This window comes from Protopterus annectens, chromosome 10.part0, assembly GCF_019279795.1.
Source record: "Protopterus annectens isolate FY-2018-M chromosome 10.part0, PAN1.0, whole genome shotgun sequence".
In the NCBI taxonomy this organism is placed as follows: Eukaryota; Metazoa; Chordata; order Ceratodontiformes; family Protopteridae; genus Protopterus; species Protopterus annectens.
In genome coordinates this window covers 1290513276-1290536766 of record NC_056744.1, presented here as the reverse complement: position 1 = coordinate 1290536766, position 23491 = coordinate 1290513276, and positions in this window count along the sequence as shown.

Below are 23491 nucleotides of genomic sequence, written 5' to 3'. Positions count from 1 at the left end.
CACCACAACATCTGCCCATCTCTGTTGTAACATCTGAACCTTTGCCATCTGCTCTGACCACCCCAAAGCCATCTCAGCCACTGACACAACCTACAACAATAAAACAAAAGAAAACATAATCAGCCACAATAGACATGCACATCTACGTACCGTCCCTTTTTTTGTTTTTCTTATCTTTCCCTTCCCCCCTCAAGGGCCCCCCAGCTGCAAGTGTGATCAGTAAGAGGGGGAGAAAAAAATTATTAGATAAAATGAACAATCGGATGACCAATAGCCTAATTTAACCAATAACTCATAGCATTTATCTACACATGCTCGCTTCATTACGTTCAATAAGCACTTTTGTCTTTCATGAATTTAAGCTAGCCAATCATGTGTGAATCAGTACTGTACCCTAAAAGGCAAGCATCTTAACTGCCATACCAAACTCCCTCTGCTACCTCAGTGATCAGAGACCATGCGTTTGTCAGCTGGCAGGTCTCTCTGCTGGCCATCATGCCAAAAAGGGTATCCTAGCAGATTAGGAAGCTTGTGTTTAAGAAGAAGAATCAAGTAGCGTGTTCCCAACAGCTATTTCTCAGGCATTTTCACCCACACATGTACTTTTGGCGAGCGTACCTCTCAACCCTTCAGAGCAGGAAATCTGGTCAATCCCATAAATAAAAGTGGAACTAAGGCTGAAAAATAGGGGCACTTTTTAAATATTGCTCTCGTAAACTCAGAAAGTTTTAAATCCATACCTAGCCAATTAATCCATGTGAGAAGCAAACCCTGCACTCCATGTGTGCAAAGCAACATTCCAACCACCATGCCAAACTTCCTCCGATGACAGAATAACAGGTGTTGAATTAACATGAATTTCTGAAGGGTAGGAAGTCTAAAACTCATATGTCTGTCATTATATTCTAAGTTCAGACTTAAATGACTTGCCACAAATTTGCCAGAAAACCACAATACTATGAGAAATTAACAAAAAATATGATGTAGCAATCTGGACATTCTGAGAAAACCTGTACAGTTGACAGGTATGCAGATGAGGTGAAATTCAGCACTTACTCTCTTTTCTAATTATTTATTTATTTATATATTAACCTCCCCCCCCACCTGCCCGATTGTCAGTTACTTCATACTGTGCATGCACGATGACCAGCCGTTACTTGCGAATGCATTGCAGCCCAAAACAGCAAAATCTAGACATTGAGTCATCCCATGAAAATCTGCACCCCCAAGAAGCATGCCACCACCACCGGCAACCACACTGAAACCCCCATCCCACAATAACACCAAAGCGCTGCAACATCCCATCACCATAACATATTCAACATGGGTGACAACAATGTTTGAAACCATGTGATCGGACCAGTTATAATGTATCGTTGAATCTAAAGAGACAGGGGAACAGGGCCAACACGAACCATGGCCATCTCTCTCCCCCAGGAAAACCCACAACCACAAACAGCAACCAGACAACACAAACACCCTACACACCCCATGAAGTGACACCCCCTCCCGAAAAACACACACACACACACACATATATATATATATATATATATATATATATATATATATATATATATATATATAATATATATTCTACATTTGTTAACCATCTGGGTTTTTGTTCTGATTTGTTCTGATTTTTTCCTACCCTCCCTCCCTATTGGTATTCTGTTCTTATACTTGGTGGCTTTGCAGTTGCCTGCCCCTACTGTAAATGTGATCTGAGACACTCCTCCCAGTTTAGTGTCATTACCTCATTCTACCTAATACAGGGAGAACATTTGAGAAGGCCAACCCACTTAGTTTCTTAACATTGAATTATCTTCTGCTCCTTCTTTCTCTCTTTCCACTTTACAAAAAAAAAAAAAATAAGCTTGTTTCCTGCCTTTCCTGTAAGTAGTCTAGTCCAGATACAGATTTGTGGTATCCAGGACTGTTTGCAAGCTTCTGAGCCCTGAATCCTTTCTGTGTTGGAGGGAAGCCTTTTAGCTTATCAGTGGGAGTGGTAAGCACTAGGTAAATTATCTGGAAAAAAAATAAACACTTTATGCATCACCGCTTAGCTAGGGCTAAACTATTCCTGGTGCCATAAAGTCTGATCTTCAAATTTTCCCTTAGAACTAGCCAGTTTTTTTTAGTTTTTGCACTCAAATCTGTTTCTTTAAGCTCAGCACGTGTTCAGAACTCGTAAGCACTAAATAAGCTACAAATTACTACAGCACTCAACTTTCCTCACTTTTCTAGAGGAAAACAGTTTTTAGTACTTAATAAATAAAAACCTATCCAGGCATGTCTAAGGGCAAGCTCCTGGTGTTTTCTCCTGTCTACCTGATGAATATGGGCATCTTGGGGCAATGAAGCAATTATTTCATGTACACAGACAACCCTCTCCTCCTACCACCCAACACTACAAACTGTGAGAGAGACATTTAAATAGTCAAACTGGAAGCAAAGCCCTCTTCACCCACGACTGGACTAGACAGAGAGGAGAAGGTAAACACTTGCATAACACCACACTCATCACATAGTCCCTCAAAACCTACACCACCAAAACACACACATAGAAACACAAAACACACACCTACATTCACTGAGACTCTCAATAAAAATCTGCCCAAGCAACAGTGACCTCCAAAGCAGAAATGCAAGCAACCTCCACCACCCAGCACAACCCAAAAGAGACATAGCCCGCAAACTCAGTGTCCCACTCAACCACAACCGATAAGGCATAACAACGTACCCAACACTCTAGTCATAGGTGTGTCTGTAGTTAGGCACACTGATGTTCCACTCACCAGGCTGAACATGGAGAAAGTTACTGTTAGCTGCCTGTCAGGTGCCAGGATCCACCATATAATGCACGCACTCAGGTCATTCCACAACAAGTACAAATATGACTCTGTTATTGTCCTTGTTGGTGTGAATGCCTGAGATGTACCACCCTGGACTACATGAAAAGAGACATGGAGGAGCTGTCCAATCTTGTAGCCCAGGCAGGTAAGACCCTAGCCCTGAGTAACATCCTGCCATCACCCAGAATGATACCACAGTACAAGGACAAAATGATTGACTTCAACAACTGGCTAAGCTTCTGGTGTCATACTAAGGGGATCTAGTATCTGTCTGCCTGGGATGACATGATCAACAGAACAAGATGCTTTGCCAGAGATGGCCTGCACCTGTCACCCTTGGGATTCTGGATACTGGCTAAGGCTCTTGCCACCCCTATAGTGCCTTTTTTAGGCAAGGTTCAAATGACAAATTCACCACCGTAACAGGTACAAGCAAGCAAAATCTGAGGGTAATACTTCTCAATGCTAGAAGTCTAAACCTCAACATGCACTCGCTTGAGGCATTCCTTAAAATGGAGAACATCAACATCTGTGCAGTGACAGAGACCTGGTTCAAGGCTCCAGAGAGCTCCCTTGCATTACCAAGCTATAATTCATACCACACCTTTCAGCCACCTAACCTGAACCGAAACACTAAAGGCAGAGGCATGTCCATATTGATTAAGGATATCCACACCTCCAGGCTAGTTGCTCAGCAAAATATATCCGAGATTATCCAAGTGCAACTAACTCTGGGCAAGACCACAATCCAAATTGTAACTTGCTACAGATTCCCCACCATGCCCCAGGATTCCCACTCCTCATTTCTTGATACACTGGAAAATATTAGGGTACTACCTAACACCCTAATAATGGGCAATTTCAACTACCCCATTAACTAGGAAAAACTACTCATGTACCAACTCTTTTGCTCACCATTTTCTGGAATTCATAAATTCCAACGCCTTTAATCAACTTATCCACGCCCCCACCAGGGGCAGCAATATCCAAGACCTGGTCATTACCAACATGGGCAACTGGTGCTCCACACCAGAGGTCAATTCCTTGTTGGTCAGATGCGACCACAAACAAATCACCCTAGACATCCACATCCCATGCCACCCCCCATTAGGGAAGCCACTGTAAAACATTTCTCCAAAGCCAACTTCATGCTTCTTAAGACAGAAGTGGCAAACTTCATGACACCCATGAAGATGGACAATAGAGGTACGACTGCTGAATCCTACACAAATGCACTTTATAAGCACTTACACGAGTGCATGGATCATGCAATCCCTAACAGAACCAAGATGCTATCTTCCAAAAAAACGGAAGCCAATATGGTGGTCCCCTGCCATAAACAAACTCTACAACAGAAGAAACTGTTGCAAAAAATAGTAAAATCCCATGATTAGAGGAACTCCCTGGTCAGCCTCAGTAAGAAGCTGAGATCCCTCATAAAATCCTCCAAAGCTAGTTATGAAAACAAAATCGCTACTGTTTCTAAAGACAACCACAAAGCATTCTATAGCTATGTCAGGAATCTCAGTGGCAGCACTCAAATCTCCTCTGAGTTACAGCACAATGGCACTAAATATACAGAACCAACTGATATTGCCAACTTCCTGGCAGACAGGTTCATAATTTTACCCCCCTCTCACCTCCTAATGGGCCCATCTGTATACCAAAAGAATGCAAAGTTCCTGTAATCATGGCTGCACAGGTAAAAACCACACTCTCCAAAGCCAAGAACATAGCATCCATGGGACCTGACAATATCCCAAGCTGTGTTCTACATGAACTACAGAACGAACTGGCACCCCACCTAAGTACCATGCTCAATCATAGCCTCACATCAGGCTTTGTGCCCACTAAATGGTGCACAGCGACGGTTATCCCACTCCACAAAGGGGGAGCCACCACAGACCCTGGGAACTACCGCCCCATTAGCCTGAACAGCCTGGTCTGAAAGGCTATGGAACGTATCACCATGGAACTTATAAACAATGACAATGGTAATCTCCAAACTCTGGACCCCACCCAATCTGGGTTTGTAAAAGGCAGATCATGTCTCCTAAACCTGATAGACTTTTTTGAAGTGGTCACCAAAGCCGTAGATAAGGGTAAGGTGGTTCACACAGCCTATCTAGATCTCGCCAAGGCTTTTGACACCATCCCCCATTCTGGAATTATAGATAAACTCATTAAACTAGGTATAAATCCCTATGTCACAAGATGGGTTGCCAACTGGCTCACTAACAGAACCCACACTGTGAAAGTAGCAGACTCCAAATCCGACTTCAGACCAGTGACAAGTGGAGTACCACAGGGTTCAGTCCTGGGTCCTCTCCTGTTTGGTATCTACTTCTCTGAAGTACAGGCTAACACAGAAGGTCTTTGGCTAATGAAGTTCACAGATGACTGCAAACTAGGAGCCATAACTGAAACCTTTAACAATGTCGACATCCTACAAAAAGGCCTCACTGAGACAGATGCCTGATGTCAAAGCCATGGCCTCAAGCTCAGTGCCAAAAAGTGCATTGTCAACCCTTTTGGTAAAAACTCCATACCCATGAACTACCACATAGGTGGTAGTCTACTTAACACTGAAAGTGTGAGACCTTGGGGCACAGGTGGACAGTAGTCTCTCCTTTGCTAATCACATTGCCACAGTAGTCAGGAATTCCTTCTACATGGCACACCTCATCATAAAAGGTTTCTCATCCAGGAAAAAAGAGGTTATTGTTCCCCTCTACTCATCACTCATTAGACCCATTGTAGAGTACAGCGCCCCTTTTGGTATGTACCTCACAAGACATCTACAACAATTGGAAAGGCCGCAGAATACCTCACAAAGAGGATTACCAGCCTCAAACAGATGCCCTATGCAGACCGGCTCAAAAAACTCCAGCTTTACTCCGTCACATATTGCCTACTCAGAGGCAATCTCTGCCTAACATACACAGCTATGTCAAACCCAGAGGTGTTGGACATGCTCCACTTAGAGAACTCCCAATCCCTCCAAGCTACACGCTCTAAGGACCTAAATCTTGTCAACACAATAAACAGAACATGCTGGAGGGATAGATTCCTGTCTTAGAGACTTTCCATACTCTGGAACAAACTACCTATCTATATCAAACAAAGCTCCTCATTAGCACTCTTCAAGAAAAATCTTGATAATTGGATGGGAGATAGGAAATTCACCCCGGGGATCATTTCTGTGGCTCTGCTCAACAGGGGCACAGGAAAATAATTTTCTTGAGTGGCAAAAGCAAGGGTACCTTTTTGGCTAGGCTTATATAGGCCCTATGGCCAATAGCCTAGTACCTACCTATGAACCTATAGTAACACTTTCCCATGCAACCATTACTAGCCCGAGGCCTATCTGTTCACCAAAGTACTTATGGTCATCGCAGGTGTAATGCTTACAAGATCACACCAGAATGTGCTCCCTAAACCAACTACCCACTCATAAAACTACTCTAAGCCCCACCTTACACCTACCTCACTTCCTCCCTCCTTCCTTCAATAAATGAACACTTCCCTACCCAGTCTCAACTCATACTAAACTTACAATCCCTCCTTAATCAGTTCACCAACACCAGCCTACCCTCAAACATCGAAGATGTCCCATGACAAACCGGTTTGTTCCCAAACCTCATTTCATGAATATAATAATTTGTCTATAAGATGCTTCTCCAGAATGTTAGCTAAATGTTGGTAACTGACCTGCAGAGGTCTTACTGAGATGGGCTGAACAATGAGCACAGTTCTCCATTCTAAAGGGTAATTCCAGTGCAGAAGGAAATATTTAGATGCAGTTGAAAGAGAAAGAAGTGTAATAAACACTCTTTTTCAGTGGAAGAGTGGAGTTTAACAGTAAAACTTCTTTTATTGTTTAAGCCTTGTGAAGAAAGGGCAATGCAAATCTTAGGGAAAGAGGATTTGTTTAAATGTTTTTATTTTACATTTGTTTACCAGAAAAGTCTGGCTGGGATAATATCCCATTTTCAGTGGAGGCCCAGGGAGAAAAGCTCCAAATTGACATAATATTTTAATAATTAAATAAAGTTATTACAAAGCATAATACAGAAGAATGACATATTAACTAAGTAAAAAATATAGATTCAGCACTTACAGTGTGAACCTATAGTGCAAATATTCAGACAGCAATAACAATTTGAAAAAGAACATTGTCAATAGATAAAGTATTTACAAGTTGCAGTTCATAGCGATGACATGAAACAAAATATAGTCTAAGTAAAATATAGTTGATCTTTATCTAAGACATGCATTTTACTAATTCCTTCTCTCTGAACATAGTCAAAGTATGGTGGTGGTAGAAGGAGGGAGGGACTAGATCATCCTGGGGTAGTGCAGGAGCAGAGCCAGATTTTATGTGGGCCATCTTTTAGTAGTAGTTGGAAGCTGGAGAGGTTAACGGTAGATCTAATTTGCAAAGGGGGTGACCCATTTTTTATCAACACAGTATGAGTACAGAATTTGGCCAGAGGATTTGTGGGGTTAATATATGCTGAGAAGATGTTAATTTCATTGAAGTAGTCTATGTGAATCTCATTAGAGCAAAAATCTATTTTGATGAAACCTAACTGTTAAGCCCTCATTCTTCTCCCCTTTCTCAATGTCAGTCCATCTCAAAGTCTTTTAAGCAAGGAAATTGGGGAGGGGGGTTTCTCCATAACATCAACAGGATTGTTTAAATTGTAGAAAACAGGGAGCCTTTGCATTCAGGATTCATCAAACAGGTTTTGCTCTAATGAGTTACTAGGCTTTGCATTGTTCAGCTTTAATAACTTCAGTGGGAGTCCTGTCTTTTTAACATAGGTTATACAACCCCTATTTTAAAGTTCCCTCCAGCCTCAAGGAGGACAAGATATGAAAGTCCAGGGGAGAATTATCTTGGTTTACTTTGAAGGTGGAAAGGATACTCTTCTGCTTGACTTGTAGAAGAAATTTGTTCTAGATGTGAGGACACACTGGGATATGACTCTATCATGCTAACATTTCTTATTTATCTCTTGATGAAGGTTTACCATTTGTTGTGTGAAGAAATAGGAAGTCAAAAAGGGTTGGACCTTTCATGCCTCAAATGGTTTAAATCAGATCTATAATAGACTGAGTACACAGAGAGGACAGTCAGTGTTTCCTGATAAGTAAGATTTTTGAGGCCACTGATCTTTATGAATTTCTGAGGTCTCTCTACTTGAATGACGCATTCTGACAAACATATGGCAAACAATGTGTTATATTCAAAAATGAGCATACTAAGATTTGAGTAAAGGGGAATTAAGTCTTCTTTGGATTTAGTGAAGATGACTGGAAATTAGATGAGCCAGATAGAAGGCTGTAGAGACATTATGGACTAATGAAAAGGAATTATCAACTACAGTGCCTATGTCCCTTAAAGCAGTGTTTGATTGATGCAATCCTGCTACTAATTATTATGGAGGTATCCTCCAAATACATTTAATTAGAAAAAAATCCGAGGTAGATTAGTAAGTGTAAATGTTTTGCTTACCAAAATGAACTATGCTACATTTTTCACATTTAAATTGAGCCCATAGTCCTTGTACTGATTGTTAACATGGTCTAAACTATAAGCATTCACCATACAACGCTGTCGCAAACAGCAATGTCGACTATAAAAAGACAAAAAGTCTAGGCAGTACTGAATCAAGCACACCCACTGTTCCAATTTGACTGGCAAAATGTTATAGAATAAGACGCCAAAAAACTATTCCTCTTCAGGAAAACGTCTGTCGAAAGAATCCACTCCACTGCTCCAAAGTCAGGAAATAGCAGTCATCAACTTCAATAGGATAAAAGCAGCTTTATTGACAAAAATAAAGTGAGCGCTTTCGCCGTTAGGCTTTTTCAAACTTTTACAACTTTTTCTTAAAAATGCACTTTTAAATAGACAATGCTGACCAATCACAGCTAAACTCATTGGCAAAGCTTAAAGCGCCACTAAAAGGTATATGTACCATATATTCAACGTGCAGTTAGATAAAATATTGTAAGGTAGTAAGGCAAAACTTACAATTCACATTAAATTTCATACATTTAGGCAAGTGTACTGATGCATGATGTATCAAAATAGAACACATTAAAATACATTTAAATACATTAAAGTTATGGCTTAAAAACATGACTTAAAAACTACTAAAAATTACAAGGGTGTGTATATATGCATGGAACGGCTTATGTCTCAGATGTGTGACCACATCAAATATACGTATGATACATGTTTATACAAGAAACATAAGGAATAATACATATAAGGAAATGTGCATAAATACTTAAAAATCATCTGGGTCTACGGACCCTTCTCCCTTTCAACACTGGTTTGATGTGTGCTTTGTCATTAAGTCCAGGTGGATCATCTGCTTTGCATCTGATGATCCACCTTAATTCACATTCTAAGGTCCTATTGATGATGTCGCCTCCTCTGTAACTTGGTATCAAGTGTTGTATGACAAAGAAAGTAAAAGTGTGTTCTGGGCCCAAAGATTTACAGTGCTTGGCTAGGGCATTGAACTCAGATCCCTTCCTTATATGATAATTATGTTCCCTGATACGGTCTTTCAGTGTCCTGTTGGTTTTCCCTATATAAAATGAAGGGCAGTTTACACACCTAGCTAAATACACCACATTTTTACTATTGCAAGTTGTATTAGTATTAAAGTAGTAGGTGTAACCTGTGACTGGGTGTATAAATGTTTCTTCTACATTAATGAAGCTACAATGGTTACACATACCACAGGGCAAGGTGTTCTTAGTCGTTCCTATCAAGGGTGGCTTATTCCTTACCGATCTGGGTTTACATAATAATTTCTTTAAATTGGGTTTGTTTCTAAAAGTCATCCTAGGTTTGGGTCCTACTATCCTGGCTATGTCATTGTCAGACAGCAGTATGTCCCAGCTTTTGTTAAAAATATTTCTTACCTCTTTTGTGTCTCTGGTATACGAGGTTATAGGCCTCACCCCCATTAAATTATTATCAGGTGCTATTTCTGTAGACATATCATTATCAGAAAAGTAAGGTCTAGCTTTGTTTGTCCGTAGATTATTGACTTCTGATATCACTTTTTCAATCATCATTTCATTATACCCCCTCTCTATAAACCTTTTCCTAAGACTATCTATTTCCTTATTATAAAGTTCATCCATAGGATTATACCTGGAGGCTCTTATAAATTGACTTTTTAATATATTATGAAAAATGTGTGCAGGATGCATACTTTCTCTGTTCAACAGTGTGTTCCGATGACACAATTTGCGATGGATAGATGTATTTAGTAGTCCATTGTCAAGTCTGAACACTTCTACGTCTAAGTATGAAATCCTATCTCTAGAAAAATTCATTGTAAATTTTAAAAAATCTGTGGATGAATTCATAAAACCTAAAAAACTCTGTAGCGCATCTGTGTCCCCAAACCAAATGAAGAAAAGATCGTCCACAAATCTGCGGTATAACCCCACAAATTCTTTAAACATGATTGATTTACAGAGGACACTTTCCTCCCAAGCGGCTATAACTAGGTTGGCGTAGCTATTGGCACAAGATGTGCCCATAGCTACGCCATCCCTCTGCAAGTACATTTGTTGACTATGTGTAAAAACATTATTTGTCAGTACTATCTCAAGGTATAAACTGATCAGCTCTATTTTATCTGCTGAAAAGTCAGAGTGCTGACGTAAATAGTCTTGGATATAATTTATACCCAATTCATTCGGTATCATCGTAAAAAGACTAACTATGTCCATAGTGACTAAAAAATATTGTTTATCTTCTCCCAAATCTTTGGTGTATGTATAAAGGTCTAGTAAAAACTGTTTACTGTCCCTTAAAATGTATTCATTTTGGTCTACCAATGGCCTTAAGTTGGACTCTACGTAAATGGAGACTGGCTCTGTGACCCACCCTTGCCCAGACACAATTGGTCTCATGGGTGGGTCATTGCAACACTTGTGTATCTTAGGCAGTCCTTGTATGACTGGAACTATTGGATTCTCAACTTTAAAATAATGATACAGTTCTTCAGTAATGCTTGATGACATGAGTAGGTCGTCAAGTGTGTAATAAACATCAAACACTTTCTGTCCAACTATCCCTTGATCTATTCTAACATAAAACTTGTCATCACTAAGGAGTTGAGTCATTCGTACATCATAATCCATAGTGTCCATCACTACGATTGGGCCACCTTTATCAGCTGGTCTGATGGTAAGTGTATCGTCCATCTTAAGGCCTTTTAAGGCTTGTCTTTGTTTATAATTTAAATTATATCTATATTTCTTGGAATGATGTGTATTAAAGTAACTATGTATATCATTCTCTAGCACCCTACCAAATACATCTAGTACCGGGTGTAATTGAGGGATATAAGTACTGTTGGATTTAAAGCATGGAACATGATTAAAATTCTCATTCAAGCCAAAATCCAATCTCAATTGTACATTTCTAGTAAATATCCTTGCATCAATTACTAGATCTGTAACATCATCACCACAAGTGGGTATGAAACTGAGTCCTTTATTCAACACAAACTTTTCATCTTCATTTAACACTTTACTAGAGAGATTGAATATCAACGTGGGGTTCTCTCCCACATTTTCTTCAGTGTAGGCCCATTGTATTCCTCTGTTGACCCTTTCCTTTTGTGTCTGCCCCTGCTTATTGATCGTTGTCTCTCTTTGTATTGCCCTTGTGCTATCGGGAAAGGGACATTAACTTTCTGTGTAGAATCATTGTTGGATTTATTCCCTACCATAACTTTTGGTCTCACTATCATCTCATGAGAGTTCCCTATATGTATTTCATCAGACGATACTCCATCCATATCTACCCTTCGCTCGGATGGTGTTACTGACCCCTGTGTGTTTCTCAGTGTTGGAGTGTTACTTATTGACTCAAAATGGTTAGTTCTCCCTGCTGGTTGTTGTCCCTGTGTCTCTTTAACACTATTGTCACTAACTTGTCGTGATGTATCATCAGATGTAGTTGTCTCCTTATGGTGGTCTCTTTCGGGTTGAGTTACAGTACTTGGTTCTGTTACCTGCGTATTGTTAAATGGAGCATTTCTAGGGCGGTTGGGTGCCATTGTGTATGTATTTCTATTCTGCTCCCTAGGCCAAGTAAATACTTGGTTGTTGGAGAAATCCCTAACATCCCTGTTAATCTTAACTTTTTTCTGTTCTATTAAACGTTTCTCAAACAAACAAACATCATCAATCACTTTTTCCACTCTATTATGCATATGCATATTAATACACTTCTTATTTACATTCTGGAAACAAACATTGACTTGATTTTTCAACAACTCTTCTTCTGGTGTATGGTAATCAATTAACAGTTGCATGTAGCTATTACTTAAACCAATATTTAACTGTTGCCATTTATAAAGAAGGTCAGGGAATCTATTCCCTGACGTGGGCATTTTTAAAATACGAAGCCCTCGTGGTACTATTTTCTTAGCAAGACATGCTTCAAAGTATTGTCTTTGTACCTGTATTTTCTTAAGCTTGATAAAGGCAACTTCTAAGTCTTGTAAGTCCTCTGTTATGTTCATATAAGAATCCGTGTTCGTATTATCAGTTGCTTGTAAATGCGGTTGATAGTCCAAGAGAGAATTTATATCTCCAGTTAAACAGGTTTGAAAACGGGAAAAACCCTTACTTGATACATCTTTATCTATAGTTACTGGGACGTATGGAAGTTCAACGTTTAAATTATTGACATCAGCCATATCCTCCTGTTGCTGTGCGGTTAAATATGCAATAAATAAACAAGTCACAGATATCACAGCACTCAGAAGGAAGTCCGACAGCGTGAAAACGGAAAAAATTGCCGTTTGCGACAGCGTTGTATGGTGAATGCTTTTAGTTATATTTTTTCAGTTATATTTTTTCCGTTCTCACGCTGTCGGACTTCCTTCTGAGTGCTGTGATATCTGTGACTTGTTTATTTATGGTCTAAACTATGTTGACGCAAATGAGTCAGTGGAAGATAATACAGGAACTCCCAATTTACTGTCATCTGCAAAAGTAAATAACCATAAGCCATGAGTATTAGTTATCCTGAAAGTCTGAGAAATAGATGCCTAATAGGGTATGGCTCAACACCAATTCCAGTGGTATAGCAGTGGTAACTTTCTTGCTTTAAGAATTATCACATGTGACTCTAACCACATGGGTTCTGTCAGAAATCTAGTTATCTAGTTACTGTACAAGATACAAATTTAGATTTGGATTTACAAATCTGTCAGTGCTGCTTGTCTGGGGAGTATTATCAAAGGCTTTGGCCAAGGCAGATATGCTGTATTTACTGTAAAACACTATCCACTGCTTCAGTTACTTTTTCAAAGAAACTAATGTGGTTAAAAAAAAGGACTTAAGTTTCACAAAGCTGAATTGACAAATGTCCAGGGATAAGACATTTTCAATGTCCTGATTAATTAGATCTGAGATAATATACTCCAAAGCTTTGCATACAAGTCTAGAGAGAGATTAATATGCCACTGTTTTCCTGGCTCTGTGGTTGGGCCACCCTTGTGTCATGGCATCACAATGACTGTTTGTTAGGCCTCAGAAATGTAACTAGTGGAGAAGCTTAGATTACAGAGCATAAGTATGTGTTCAGACATGCCGTATGTGGTACTAATAATCAAGCAACCTGGTTTATTATTGGTGCCTATGGATGAGGTGTTCTTAGCATTTGAGAGAGCTGAGAGAAATTGCTCCATATTAACTAAAATGGGTAGCTGGGATTGTGGAATGTGCAGAATAATTGTGGGTGGAGAAAAAAAGATTTTCACTAAATCTGTTAGCTAGGATATTAGCTACATCTTTTGAGTTAGAGAGTGCCATATTATTGCATAATAGCTCCAAATATTTCTGCATATTAGTTGTTAATTTTATGACATTTATTTACTTATTTATTTTATTTTACATTTGTTTACTGGGTTAATCCAACTGGATACATATCCATTTTCAGCGGAGACCCGGGGAGAAAAGCTCCACAGTAAAAGCAGGACTTGGACTTATATACAGATAAATTCTTGATAAAACAATTAATTAGAGACATAGATTAAACATAACAATAGCCGGTCAGAGACCTGGGGAGAAAAGCTCCACGTAAAAATCAATTCTTTGATTTGCATAAAGAAATAAATTCTTGCTAAATTAAATTAGTTCTTGATAACATGATAGGACGAGAATGACAATTTAAACAGCATAAGTTAAAAAGTCCAGTGATATATAGGAAAGTGAAAACTGGGCTACACTAGACAATATTGAGGATTACGATTGTAAGCTCAGAGGAGAAGGGTGAAGTTTTTATCCCATAAGTCGTTCATAGTAATTATGAGGGGAAGGCAGTCAGAGGAACTAGAGATGTTATAAACGTTATTATGGGGATCTAGTGGAAAAAAGAGAAGGGAGAGAGGGCAATAGGAAACTACAAGAGGGTGTTTGTGGACTTTTAGGATTAGTCAGGTTTAGTACAAGGACATAGCCAATGAGCTTTTAAGAATAATTTAAGATTACTTTTGACCTGGTTGAGAGAGGTAGTTAGTTTTAGGTTATTAGGAAGGGAATTCCATAGTTTTCCAATGGAATTAGCATAGAGAGCATCACCACCTAAGTTGTTAGATTTGGTAGTTTGTACCAGGGCACTATGTGAAGATCGGAGGCAGCTAAGATTGGTGTAGGGGGTTAAAAGTTTGTTCAGTGAGGGGGTTTTCTCTGGTTCCTTAATTATTTTGAATGCTTCAGTAAGTTGGCTAAGTTTGAGAAGATTAGGGAGTTCTAACCAGTCAATTTTCTTTAGGTTAATGCAGTGATGGGTACGGTACGGTTCTCCTGTAACGAATTTGGCAATATGGTTATAAGCAATGGAGAGTTTATTAAGCTCAGTTTTGTTGTGGAAGGAAAGTACCGGAGAGGCATACAGTAGGGTGGAGAGGAGGTGTGTACGTGCTATGGTTAGTTTGGTATTGGGAGTTAGAAAGTTCTTAATTCTGTACATGGAACCAAGTTTCTTGTTTACTGTCTTTATAGTTTGACTGATGTGCAAGTCAAATTTGAGTTTGTGATCTATAATGACACCTAGTAGTTTGGTGTTGGTAACAGGCTCTATGATGGTGCCATTAGTGGACTGAACATGGAAGGTCATATTATTAATGAGTGAAGGGTGTTGCCCTAAGGAAGTAGTTGAGGAGGGGAAAATTAATAGTAACTTGGTTTTGTTGGATTCAGGATAAGTTTCCGTTCTGTGAACCATTTTTCAACCGCAGCAAAGCAGTTTTGGGTGGCTATCTGGAGATTATAGAGAGAATCGTCAGAGCAGATTAGTGTGGAGTCATCTGCATATTGAATGCAGGTGGCTTTGGGGATGACTAAATAGAGATCATTTATGAAAATGGAGAAAAGAAGGGGACCAAGTATAGAGCCTTGGGGAACACCTGTGGTGTTAGGTAGTAAGTGAGATAGCTTGCTTTGCCACTGGACTGCTTGTTGTCTATCTGAGAGGTAAGCATTAAACCAGCTTAGGGCTGAGTTGTCAAGATGAAGGGTTTCGAGGGTGTGGAGCAATAGTTGATGGTTGACCATGTCAAAGGCTTTTGACAAGTCCAGAAAGAGAGCAGAAGTAATTAATTTGTTATTACGGTTACAGTTGACTGAGTCAACAAAGGAGAGGAGGGCGGTAGTTGTACTGTGATGGGGCGAAAGCCATGTTGAGTTTTGGACAAAAGATTGTTATGGGTAAGATAGTATAGGAGTTGCTTATGAACACACCTTTCCATTATTTTTGCTATTGGGGACAATATAGCTATAGGTCTAAAGTTTGAAATTTCCGTGGAGAAGCCACCCTTGTGAAGTGGGATGACATATGATATTTTCCAAAGAGAGGGAATTGTAGACTCTGTTATAGTTCTGTTTATCAAGATTGAGATAGGGTAGGCTATAACATCTGATGCTATTTGTAAGTATTCAGCCGGGAGACGATCGGCCGATAGGCTGGATGGTTTAAGTTTCTTCAGTAGGCTTCTGATATAGGAGGTGGATATTGGTTGAAGGTTAAAGGCGGTTGGAGATTTACCAGTAGCATTAGCTATGGAGGAGGAGGAAGAAGGTAACTGGCTGGCTAGGGACTGGATGGTTTCAGTGAAAAAAGAGTTGAACGTATTAGCTATTTCTTCAGGATCTTTACCAGTAAGTTTCGCGGGGGTAGGGGTGGAAAGTTTCCCAGAATGAAGGAGGTTGTTAAAACCTGCCCAAAACTTCTTTGGGTTATTCTGATTTTTGTCCTGGAGGTGACAGTAATAGTTCTTTTTATCCTGGGTGATATCTGATTTTGTAGAATTTCTAAGTTGTTGAAATTTAATGCGGTCTAGGGGTGCTTTCGTGGTTCGCCACTTGTCCCATGCCTTGTCTCTAATCTTAATTTTTGATTTGGTTTCTTTGGTTAGCCAAGGTGCTGTGCGGATCTTTGATCTGATAAGACGGTTTGGTGCATGAGAGTCCAGTATCTTTAGGAATGTCTCATTGAAGTAACCCACACTCTCGTCTAGGGGAAGTGTTTTTAACATGGACCAGTTACACAATTTGAGTTCATCTAGGAATTGCACTGGGCGAAATTTCTTTTTATTTCTAACAAGTCTATAAATGGGAGGGCTGGTGAACATCAATTTTTGTTTCATAATGAAGGTGACAATGTGGTCACTAAGATCATTGGGGAGGGTCCCTGTGGTATAATTATGTGTATCTTTATTGGTAAGAATCCAGTCGATGGTGCTTTCTTTTTGCCTAGTATTTCCAATTCTTGTGGGAGATGTAATATTTTGGGAGTAGCCATGTAGGTTGATGGGTAGGGGATTTATCTGATCAGTGAACTGGGACCAGTCAATGTTGAAATCGCCCAGTATGATGGTTTCTTGGGGGTAGTTCGTGGCTAACCAACTTAGGGTTAGTTCTAAGGTTTCTACATTTTTCCCGGGAGGGATGTAAACTACAATGAGATTGATAGTTTTATGGTTATTTAGGCATATTTTAGGGCAATTAGTTCCATATTGGAGACCTTGGGAGGTTGTAATGGATTCAAAATGATATTCATTGTGTTTCTAAACATTACAGCTATTCCACCCCCCTTTTTTTTAATCCGATCAACCCTCAGTATATTATACCCAGGTGGGAGAATTTCTTCATCCTTTGTGGATGGTTTAAGCCATGTTTCCGATAGACACATAATGTCTGGGAGATGCATGGCTAATAGAGCATGTAGATTATGAACCTTGTTATTTATGCTTCTTAGATTAAGATGGAAAATAAGGAGAGAGTTGGAAGATCTAGAAGCTGATTTTGGGGTGGCAGTGTCTAGGTTAATGGTTGGGCCTGGGTTGGGGTGTATATCCCCATCTTTGGCGATACATTTTTTCAGATGGACTATAAGTCTAAGTAATTTGCTTAGTATCTTTAGACCAGATTTAGTAGTAGTTATTTTGGGGTATCGTTGAGTTAGGTACACATTTTTAAAGTATGTTGTTGAGGTTGGGTAGTTGGTGGAAGAAATCATGTAAGTGGGAAGATTTGTGTAGTTGCAGGTGTGACCATTGGGGAAGTGAATACCCAATAGAGTTTGGTTTTCATACCTTGATGAGAAGTAAGGAATAAGTAAGAGTATAGCTAAAAGTGGGACAATAAGGTTCATTACTTTACACATGGTTATGTAAAAAGGGAGGCTAATAAAGTGGGGGGAGTTAGGAAAGACTGTTAAGGTAATTGGTTGCTGGCCGGGATTGAGGGAGGAGATGTATTGCGTTACAGGAGGGCTGTGATTGGTTCAGAGTTTTAGTGGGATGGGTTTGTTGACCTGATAAATGTACAGATAGTAGGGGCGGGTGGGATATGGGGGCAGGGTGGGGTGCGGAGCGAGCCCGAGCGGAGCGGGGATGCACCCGTCAGGAGTTTGCCAGGTCTTAAGGCCTGTTGCATGTAAGTACGGAGACTGCTATTAAGCAACAGTATTTTCTTTGTGCTTGAGACCTGCTACAGTGATAGTTGGCAAGTTAGGTATAGTTTATGGCCAGCTTCTTGAATACACCGGCTAGTTTACAAATAAAGTACAGGGACTTGGGACTATGAAAGTTTAGTATGCTGTTTTGGGAGAGGCTACCAGGTTAGATGAGAGGTACTGTTATGTCACCTGCCAGCGAGACGCTTTTCAGAAAAATAAACTGTAACAGGGTATATTTTTACCCTACTTTCCTTGGGGATAATGTATAGAGATATTGATAGCAGGAACCAGGCTGTGCATTCGCACCGAGATAATGGTCCTTCAGCGTCACCGCTTATAGTCAGGGAGCCACGCGGTAAAGTTTTTAGAGGGGGACTACCTGTGGAAAAGGAGAGGAAAAGACAGATATTTAGTGTGGTAGTAGTATTCTCCCTCTGACTAGGAAAACCTTAATGCATTGGAATCTAATTTAAACAGCGAGAGGTAATCTACTAGTCGCTTGTTTAACAGAAGGATTAATAACTAGGCTCACACAAGCTAAAAGTAAGTTCATGTACACACAGCAAATTTGTTTTGGAAAACAACATGCAGTTTTAACATATATAAGGCGCCAACATTGCTTGTCTGCTGGGTCGCTTAAAAGATTAGGCTACACGTGTATTTTAACGCCATGTACTTTGCCACATTACCAGAAATAGTACCAAAATAATACGTTCCTCAGACCTACGACTCAGTACATTTAGACATGTATTTTCCACAGTTAGTTTGGTAAACCAATGACTAGTCTTACAAACATTTAAAGTAGTCGGACTACGTTGCAATTAGACAGTACGGCTGAAAGCTCAATGCACTTGTGCAAAAATAACCACAGTGACTAAGAAACACAGTACTTACTCCGTATACTAGTGAATGTAGCATACAATGTTTAGATTAGGCAGACTGCATTGCGTGTGACCTGTTCGGCTAACTACTCAGTGCGCTTATACATGAGTTAACTTAAGACAGCTATAAGACACAGAGCGTATTCCTACAAACATTTGCGTTGATCAAATTGTGGTTAGTTTGCTATAAAGCTCTGCCGCTTTACATGATCGTATAAATGCCGCTATCTTTAAATTTGAGTACAGTCTAGCTGGGCACTTGAAAGATGCACAATACAGTTAAGTCCAAAGTAAAGGTTATACAAGGTAAATAATACAGTTGTACAATTGATAGTATACCTCAGAGGCAGGATCAGGCGAGCGGCAGGGGAACACAACAGTACTCTTGTTCTTTTTGAAAATGGCGGACAAATTTGTAGGGATTATGAAAACTCGCTGACGTCAGGGGATGCACCCGTCAGGAGTTTGCCAGGTCTTAAGGCCTGTTGCATGTAAGTACGGAGACTGCTATTAAGCAACAGTATTTTCTTTGTGCTTGAGACCTGCTACAGTGATAGTTGGCAAGTTAGGTATAGTTTATGGCCAGCTTCTTGAATACACCGGCTAGTTTACAAATAAAGTACAGGGACTTGGGACTATAAAAGTTTAGTATGCTGTTTTGGGAGAGGCTACCAGGTTAGATGAGAGGTACTGTTATGTCACCTGCCAGCGAGATGCTTTTCAGGAAAATAAACTGTAACAGGGTATATTTTTACCCTAATTTCCTTGGGGATAATGTATAGAGATATTGATAGCAGGAACCAGGCTGTGCATTCGCACCGAGATAATGGTCCTTCAGCGTCACCGCTTATAGTCAGGGAGCCACGCGGTAAAGTTTTTAGAGGGGGACTACCCTAATTTCCTTGGGGATAATGTATAGAGATATTGATAGCAGGAACCAGGCTGTGCATTCGCACCGAGATAATGGTCCTTCATCATCACCGCTTATAGTCAGGGAGCCACGCGGTAAAGTTTTTAGAGGGGGACTACCTCAGAGGCAGGATCAGGCGAGCGGCAGGGGAACACAACAGTACTCTTTGTTAAAGAAAGATATGTGGATATTTTATGGAGATTGTTACTGGATAAATTAACAACTAAGTGGAAAATAAATATAAAGTAATGGCAGAAAAACTGTCCTCCAGATTTAATAAGCTCCTTGTAAGAATACTGTAAGTTCTACACAGAGTGTACTGTAGCCATATCTGCGGCTCCCCGTCAGCAGTGCACCTTGCATGTTAATGAAAGTGTGTTACTGAGAGAGAGAGAGAGACATGTAGCATGGTACAGAATCAGTTTAGGGGGTGTGTTACAGTGTCCACAGATGAGTAACACCCCCCTATATACTGCTAAAGTGCCATCAATGGCACTTAAATAATAAAGTGAAACATGTTCAACTAATTTTTTAAAATGTTTTTTTTTGTGTGTTTGCGTGGTATGGCATGGCACTTAGCAACAGACACATGCCAGACATTTAAAAATAGAAAGCAGATACATTTAATTAGTCAGGAATGGTCACGTTTAAGCATAGCTAAGCTGGTTTGCATGGCACGGTGCTGTGCTCAGCAGTGCTTAAATGTAGGTGAGTTAGGGTTAGGGCGGAGGTCAGGTAAATGTGCGATTGTGTGGACATGAGGGTTAGGGTGGGGGTAGGTGAGTTAGGGTTAGGGAGTGGGTAAGGTGAGTGTGCAATAGTTAGGGACCTTAGGGTTAGGGTTGGGTTAAGGTAAGTGGGTAGCTAGTGGTGTATGTCTGGTTTAGTGTAGGATTTTGTGAAGTGTATGTGTGTGGATTATTTATTTTGGTGTGCTTGAGTTGTGTGTATGTTTGTCGGAACAGCAAATTTTTTCCCTGGGAAAAAATTTGCAATTCTGACTGTTTGGTTTTCTGGTGTTTCGATTGAATGGGTTCAATATTATAACAGTTGAAGATTTTTAGACTTTGATGTTATAATATAGACCCCAGTGGACTACCATTGATTTGGTAGTTCATGGGAACTGGGTTTTTCCCAAAGGGGACAACGACACAATTTTTGCCATTGAGCTTAAGGCCATGGTTCTGACACCAGTCGTTGGTCTCTGTGAGGCCTTTCTGTAGGATGTTAACATCATTTGAGGAGTTAATAATGGCTCCTAACTTGCAATCATCTGCAAACTTTGTCAGCCAGAATCCCTTTGTGTTGGACTGGACTTCTGAGAAATAGATAGCAAACAGAAGGGGACCCAGGACCGATCCCTGTGGGACTCCACTTGTGACTGGTCTGCAGTCTGACTTAGAGTCAGCTACTTTCATGCTGTGGGTTCTATCTGTGAGCCAGTTTGCAATCCACCTAGTGATATAGGGGTTGATGCCTAGCTTAGTGAGTTTTTCTATAATTCCTGAGTGGGGAATGGTATCAAAGGTCTTGGCTAGATCAAGGAAGGTTGTATGAACCACCTTGCCTTCATCCACAGCTCTGGTGACTGACTCAAAGAAGTCAACCAAGTTGAGCAGGCATGATCTACCCATCACAAAACTAAACTGTGTGGGAGCCAGAGTTTGGAGATTCCTTATATCCTTGTTTATTAGGTCCATGATGACACATTCCATAGCTTTGCATATCAGACTTGTTAGGCTAATGGGGTGATAGTTCCCAGGGTCTGTAGCTGCTCCTTCTTTGTGAAGAGGGATGACTATAGCAGTACACCATTCAATAGGGACAAAGCCTGAGGTGAGGCTGTGATTGAACAGGGCACACAGGTGAGGTGCCAGTTCACTCTGTAGTTCATGTATAACACAGCCAGGGATATTGTCAAGTCCCATAGAAGCTCTATTCTTGGCCTTGGACAGTGCTGTTTTAACCTGTGCAGCAGTAATACTAGGTGCCTGACAATCTACTGGTATTGTGATTGGTCCTTTGGGGGGAGAGAGGGGTAAAGTTGGCACTGAATTTGTTGGCCAGTATATTGGCAATATCTGGCTAGTTGGATAATATGTTATCATAGGAGGTACCATTGTGCAGTAACTCAGAGCAAATCTGAGTATTGCCATGGAGGCTCTTTATATAACTATAGAAGGCCTTGTGGTTGTCTTTACTATCTGCTGCAATTCTGTTTTCATAGCTAGATTTAGAGGATTTAATAAGGGAGTTTTTCCAGTCTTGGGACTTCACTTTATTCTGCATCAGTTTCCTCCTTCTGTTGTAGAGTTTTTATGGCAGGGGACCACCAGATTGGCTTCCCTTTTTTGTAGCAGAGCTTCTTAGTTCTATTGGGTATGGTGAGATCCATGCATTTGTGTACTTGTTTGTACAGTGCATTGGTGTATGATTTGGCAGTCATGCAACTATTCTCCATTTGCATGGGTGCCGTGAAGTTAGCCACCTCTGTTCTTAGGAGCCTAAAATTAGCTTTGGAGAAGTTTTTCATGGCAGTTACCTTTGCGGGGTGGGGGGTGGGAGAGATGTGGATTGCCAAGGTGATTAGTTTGTGGTTGGAGCTAACCAGGGAGGAGTTGAATATTGGTGTAGAGCAACGGTTGCCCATGTTAGTAATGACCAGGTCAAGGATGTTGCTACCTCTAGTTGGGGTAAAAAAGAGCTGGTCCAGGGCATTTGGAATTAATGAATTCCATGAAACGGGCAAGTGTATTGGTACATGAGTAGTTTTCCCAGTTAAAGGAGGGGTAGGTGAAGTCGCCCAGTATGAGTGTGTTAGGTTGGACTCTAATATTCTCCATGGTGCTTAGGAACATGGCATGAGTGTCTTGGGACATGGTTGGGGACCTATAACAGGCTATGACCTGAATCGCTGTCTTACCCAATGTTAGCTGCACCTGAAGTATCTCTGATGCGTTATCTTGGGCTATATATTACAATGGTTACATACTACCATACCTTGTTGAAATACAAATGTTGGCCTTTTGCCATAACTGTTACTGGCATGCTGTTACAATAATGACTGTTATTCCATTTATGCCTGTATTCTGTATGCTATGCAATTCTGTTGTTCTAGGTTAATTGGAACACCCATACATGCTGTTATAACTACCATTGAAATGTTCTGTTCATGACTAACCAATACACTTTGACAATCCTCAACACCATAGCATGATTGAGTAGGCTGGTTCCAGCATATCTACCTGTCCCACCTCATCTGGCTGTGGTACTGGGTCCCAACACATCTGGGACTCAACCTGGAGCTGTCCTCTCCATGGTCCTGCACCACCCATGGGTGGACCCACCTCAGGGGATGGGGCCAGTCCCCCCTGGGCATGGGAGCTGAGAGGGACTGGTCACCCGGCAACAGTTTCCAGGGATGGTGCACATGGTTATCCAATGTGATTTGGATGATCAACTGTCCCAGATTGAGGGCAGACTGGCACACGTAAAGGGGCAGGCCATCCCTGGCACCCAGCCCTCAGCACAGCCACCTTTGGGGCCGTGAAGGAGCAGTGGTGACTGCCCATGGGTGGGGAGCTCAGTCTAACTGTTGTCATCTGGGTGCACTTGGTCCTCTGATTCCCAAACACTCTCCCTGTCCAAGCTCTTTACCTCCTCATTTGTCATACACTGCCCCTGTCTGCTGTCTTGTCTGTCTTGTCTGTCTGCTAATGCAACCTCTCCTACCCAATTAAACTCCTCAAAGGTACCTAGAACCCTTCCCCAACATTTCACTCTCTCCTTAAAAAAAGGGCATCTGTCCCGCAAAAAAATATCACCC